This window comes from Pinus tabuliformis, chromosome X (assembly GCF_031772625.1).
Source record: "Pinus tabuliformis cultivar Carrire ecotype Pingquan chromosome X, CPIR1, whole genome shotgun sequence".
Taxonomy (NCBI): Eukaryota; Viridiplantae; Streptophyta; class Pinopsida; order Pinales; family Pinaceae; genus Pinus; species Pinus tabuliformis.
Window position 1 is genome coordinate 444,536,623 of NC_142308.1, and position 6,399 is coordinate 444,543,021.

The following is a 6,399-nucleotide window of genomic DNA, read 5'->3' on the forward strand; positions in this document are numbered from 1 at the left end:
CCTGGTCTGAGCAAGAGAAATTACCTACACCAGTGCACGTTGGTGTGCTATTCAATTTCTGCACGTTTTGTTTGGATTGGTTTTCCCCGCCTGGTCCAAGCAGGAGAAATTACTTGCACCAGTGCACGTTGGTGTGATATTCACTTTCTACACGTTTTTTTTGATTTGGTTTTATTGCCTAGTTTAAAGCAGAAGAATTGAACCTGCACGAGTGCAAGATTGTGTGATGCAGCAAGCCTTTTTAGTTTGTTTCTAACAACTTTCTTGCTTTCATTAATATTTCATGACAGGATAAATTATAAAGACTGTTTCTCTATTTTTGCACTTTGACAAACTCAGAAACATTCATCTTTTTGGTATGCAATTTGGCTTCATAACACTTGCAGTAATTAAGCACTAATTTCAAGAATTAAATGTTAAAGTGTAAGAAGCTCTGATTTGGTACAAGAACTAGTTTCTTGTTATTGGATCTGAGTGCTTTGGACGAGAAAGTTCAAGCCCTTGCACGAAGAAGAACACTTTTAGTACAGACATCATTTTACACCCTCTACATAAATCGTTGTTCCTGCACTAGTGCAAGCAGACTGCACTAGTGAAAGATAGATTCTTGCGAGAAGGAAATCTTTACATAAGCATGTTTGAAGGGCCCATATGTAGAAGACTGATAAAGTGTCTTTGCTAAAGAAAACATACACTTAGTAGAAAATCAATAGTTAGCTAGAGTAATTGCCCCTTTATTTCTAAATCTCTTTTGCAAGTACATTTTCCCTTGTTCCAGTCTGAGATTATTTTGATGGTTCAAGTTGCCTTTTTCTCTCTATAGTTTGATTCTGCAATCTTTCCTTTAAAGAAAGTAGGGATTGATATTAGAAATATTCATACCATGTCTGGCATTGCATGTGCTTCGTCTCTAAGTTTACGAATCCCCCGGGTTGACAATTTAAGTGTTGAGGAGTTTGCTTAAGTGTAATTCCTGCACCCAACAAGTACCAGAATATGCCCATGTGGTGGAAACATTGGGAGCCTTCTGGATCAGACTTAGATTCAAATAATCTCTAATTTGGTTACCGGTGGATGAATACCAGTCGAATTACCACTTGTGCAACTATGGAGAAGAATTATGGCCATGACAACTGATGGCTACTCAAGGATACAGGTCTCCTGGTGAAGAAATTGTTGGTGCCTATAGTTTTATAAACTTGCATCAGAGGTATAATAAGAGAAACTGGGGTTTTGCATGAGGACATTCAATTTCTTCAGTTGGGGGGAGGTGTTGGGTCTAGTTTTTATACCTATTTCCTATACTTTCTTTCCCAATATTTTTATCCTTTTTCCCTCCTGGACAACAAAACTTTACATTTTAATCGCCTTTTCCTTATTAGGAACAATTTATTTTACCATCATTTTATTTTTCCATTTTTTCTAAATATAACGATGCAATATTCCCTTTTATGGCTAACTGGGCTAAGCATTGGAAAATTATTTTGGATCCTCTCCTCTTTTCCAGGTGTTGTTTGCGAGAACGAGGTTATGGAATGAACAATCGTGCTAATTGGTTTAAGAGTAGGATGGAACAGATTTTTGTTACACTCTGTGTGTTGTTATAGATCTTGTTGTTACACCACGATGTTATTACAGGTGTTGTTGTTACACTGCGTTGCTGTTACAGGTTACTGTTGTTACACCTCGAGCATCGTTACAAGTTTACTGTTACTTAGTGATTGTTGTTACATTCCAAACCATCATTTGACCGTAGGAGGTTGTTATACCATAGATGGAAAATTCGTGGGTACTATTCCATGCAACAACTATTGGAAGTTATGAGTTTTTTTATTTATAAAGTGACAGATCCAAGCAATTATGATATTAACCGATGTATTTGAATAGCATTTGTATTTAGGAACTAATTATAATGATTTCTATTTTATGATCAACACGAGAATTGCGAGTTTCTCATGAGTGATCTATTCCTATTTTTTTTTTTAATATCAAAGACATTGTGGTGATGTTGTTTTTGTTTCCAAGTCCTCTTTAGCAGGGACTACAATGGTAGAGTAGTTGTATATTATTATTTCACTCTTTTATTGTTTGTGTGGTTTTCTGTTGTTGCTGTATATCTTGTAGAATATATTTGCTTCAGTTCCATAATTATGTTATGTTGTTACACCGATTTTATTAGCAGTATGGTAGTTGACCAGCTGGTGTAATTATCAGTACATTGTGTGGCGTGCCTTTGCTCTGGTAATTGTGAAGTGTGATTTCATTTCTGTAGAGTGTTTTAATTTCTGGATGAATGATTTAGTTTCTGCAATTGATTCAGTGACATTCTTTATTATTTTCTATTTTCACTCTTGGCTATAGTGTATCGGCGCAGATAGTGAAAACTCCATTGAAATAACAAAATGACTCTGGGTTGAAAATTAATTGGTTGCAACCTTGGTCAATTAGGATTGATTAAAACAACACTACAAACAACATTAGTATATGTGGATAATATATGTCGATCATGACATTTTCCACATTTTTATGCCAATGAAACCGATCAATAAACAACATTTACTAAGGTGGTTGTGCTATTCATAACAAAGTAATTCTTATTGTATATTTTATATTTTATAAAATATTTCAATATATATGTTGTAGAGAACTATAAGTGGAATATATAGTGCAACTTTCAAATCACCTAACATGGACTCCTTAGAAGAAAATCTTCATATATGGCTATGGAGTGAAGGATGTAGGATTCATTTATGAGATATTGACCAAATTTATATATTGATAGTTTTTTTTAGGTAAGATTCAACTATGTTGGAATTAGTTTCCTTAATTAGAAGCATGTTGAAAAATTCATATTACATGTTTATAAACTTTGGAAATTTGGTGATTGAATTCTCTATCTCCAGCCCTAATTCTTATGATCCAAATAGAGGTGTGGCCATTGACCTAGCTGAAAGGTGTTGAACAGGGTGCAAAATCTAGAAAAGAATTTTTCTTTCTACATCATCATCTAGCCAAACATCTATAATTCCTTCTTCAATTGTGATATACCCTTTTAGATATACACATTCATATCCTTTAGGTATTTGAAGCTCTCTGTATTCAGTGGTTTACAAATGTTTGGTCCACATTATATTAAAAGTATTGAGAGCTACTTCAGCATGAAGGTTTCAATTTGTTTGACATCAATATGATCCATCACCTTAGGACTTAATATAATAACCCATCATGGTGTTATATAAACAAATAATTTTCTTTAAACAACAAAAACCTTAAATACTAAGTAACCAAATAAAACAACATTAACTTAAATAGAGACAATGAATAGATACCATAAGTAGGTTACATCTACAATGATTAAATCCTTATATATAATCCAATTAGTACACCAACAAAAAATGATGTTATGGACCAACAAAGGACACAACACAACACCTTCTTATCCAAAAAAAATGTAAAATTATGTACTCAAATTCAAAATTCATATACCTATAACCTCTAGAAAATTGGACCTAGCTTCTATAAATCATAATATATAAAAATATCATGCACTAGGATTCATTTAATCACACCTAGCATAATATAGAAATATTCAATGAATTAATTACGCAGAAAATATTTTTAACTACAGGCTTTGGATGTCCAAAGAATGTTCACTTTAGCCAATGAGCACGCTTGATTGTCGTTCTCCTCGGCCAAATAGAAATTTGAAAAGTGGAAAAGTTTTGGTGGAAGTTTCTTCGTGTACTTACCTGACAGGAAATGTTCGGTGGAAGTTGTCAAGTATCAACACAAGTTAGAAGGGCTCTAATGGGCCTTGTGGCCATACTTTGGGATATTCAGAACTATCCTCTTCCTATTGAAGTCTATGTAGAGGATATGGAAGGTAACATACGAGTGGATCTATGGTTTCATCCTGTAATAAAAGGAGAAGTGACCTTCCCTCCGGCATATGGAAATTTTAATAACTTCCCTCGAAAACTCATAGAAGGTTGTTAGAGGATTGATGTAAACCTTATCGATGTTCCCAGTGGAAAAATGGATGCAGCAGATAAATCTATTTTAGTTGACATGTTCTTGTTTTCTCTTGTTAATCTCCTCCTTATACTATTCTCTTAATTTCTGGTGATGTTGATTTTGCTCCTGCTTTGCACAAATTGGGGCAACGTGGTTACACGATTGTGCTTGATATTCCATTTGGAGTGGAAGTCTCTTCGGCTCTTTGCAATGCTGGGCGATTGGCATGGGACTGGCTTAGCATTGCTCATGGTGAGGGTCTTGTTCCTGAAAAATCATTTTTGTCATGGTCACCTGAGTTGGCTTGTTATGCACTTGGGTGCTTCTCAGGGGATGACTCTGATCTTCCAAATGATGAAGAGGCTGTTGTCTATAAAGGGATGCCACATAATGGGTACATTGTTGGAACAATTTCAACCCAAACTTATACCTTGCATTAAACTCATATAGCTGCAGATTTGTCCAAAATTGAATTGGCAGGACCACCGACACAAGCCAGTGTTGGCATCTCAAGGGGCTTCAGTAGCTTTCCAATGTCGTCATCTTCATTTGTACAAAATATTATTCCAATTGTGAGAAATTCCTCTACACTAATAAATGTTAGCAAATCTTTTCTAGTATCACTTTTTATAGATGTCGGTTGTTCCGATACACCCCCTAATACCAATCCATCACCAAATTCAACTCCCTGGGCTTAGCCAGGTGATATTCAAGGTTTGAAAGGGAAACTTTTGAAGCTTGTAAATACATTTGAAGGAAGTTTTCTACTCGGCCGTGTTCCATCTGAATATCATAAAGTATTTGGAAGACCTTTATATCTTGCTGAATATGGTTCTTGTAAATTGGTTAATTTAATAAAGAAGATGTCAGATACTTTCTGCATAGAGGGGAAAGAGCACAAAAAATTCTTGTGTTTAAGAGAATCTGCAACTACCTCAGGTGAAATTAATCCTTGCAATACAAGTTATTCAGATGTGGTTAGTAGAGAGTCTCAGGCTATGGAGACATAGATGAGAAAAAAAGTACAAGAAACGTATTCAGATTCAGATGCATGTAATAATTTGTTGCTTGAATATGATGAGGAGAATTGTGTGGAGGAAAATGTTGTTTCCTACTCAAATAAAGGATTAGTTGATGAAAGTGCATGCGATGCATTAGTAAGAGATAGACATGAATATGACTCACTCCAGATAGATATGAATGCTAAGAAATATGTTGCAGATACTAGGCTAGAGGTATTCAAACAAGAGCTAGAAGAGCTTTTAGTGAGCCATTCTTGAAAATTTTATTATCTATATTTTCGACTTTATATCAACAATGAGATGAAAAAGAAATTGATTGCAACATATTTGGCATTCAAGAGCTTCAATCTCTAATTCAAAAAGTCAGAGATGTTGCAGTAATAGAGGAAGAACATGATGGTTTTGAATGAAAATTGCTTATTGCAAACTATAGACGTTGAAGTAATTAGTAATGACACTGCATTTGTAGCTAGTTTAGTTGGTAATGGAAAATTTTCATTGTTGCATCATTTCCTTGAATGAATGTTAAGATAGTTCCATCACTAGTAGAAAATGAGGAAATTAGTGACTAGGTGACTAAAAACGTTAGTCATCGCAATTATTTCAAGCTAATTACTATTAAATTTGAGCAATTTAAGTGACTGAACTAAAAATGACTAACTTAAACGACTAATTTAGTCTAGGGATAAAATATACGATTAGATAATAAGTGACTAAGATAAAAGTGACTAACTTAAATGACTAATTTAGTCTAGGATTAAAATATATGACTAGATAATAAGTGACAAAATTAATAATGATTAACATAAATGACTATTATATTACAAGAATAAAAATATGACCAAATAACAAGTACAACAAGGATATGAATTAGTCATTTATGTTAGTAATTTTTAATTGTGTCACTCCAAAAATTGAAAATTGCAATTTTGATACCGAAGTGTTACATTTCACTACAGGGGTCTCTGAATCCATCTGCAGTGTTAAAATTTAGAGACAAAGGGGTCTCTGAATCCATATACAGTGTTAAAATTATACCCTTTTGTCTCTAAAGTTTAACACTGTAGATGGATTCAGAGACCCTGTTCTTTGAATCCATTTGCAGTGTTAAATTTAGAGAGAAAGGGGTCTATGAGTCCATCTGCAGTGTTCAAATTTAGAGACCCTCATCTACAATGTTAAAATTTAGGTAGATGGATTCAACAACCCCCTTAAAGGGGTCCATGAATCCATCTATAACTCTAAAATTATAACACTTTTATATAATCACTACTAAACCAACATAGAAGTTTCTATTAAAATTATTAACCACGACACATATTAACATACTCAATATCCTTGTCATAAATAGAAAAAATAATAT

At 33.9% G+C, this 6,399-nt stretch overlaps 1 pseudogene; it reads left to right on the plus strand.

Moving 5' to 3' along the window:
* Positions 1 to 3,759: 3,759 nt before the first annotated feature.
* LOC149140489 (uncharacterized) lies at positions 3,760 to 5,476 on the plus strand (annotated as a pseudogene).
* Positions 5,477 to 6,399: the final 923 nt, after the last annotated feature.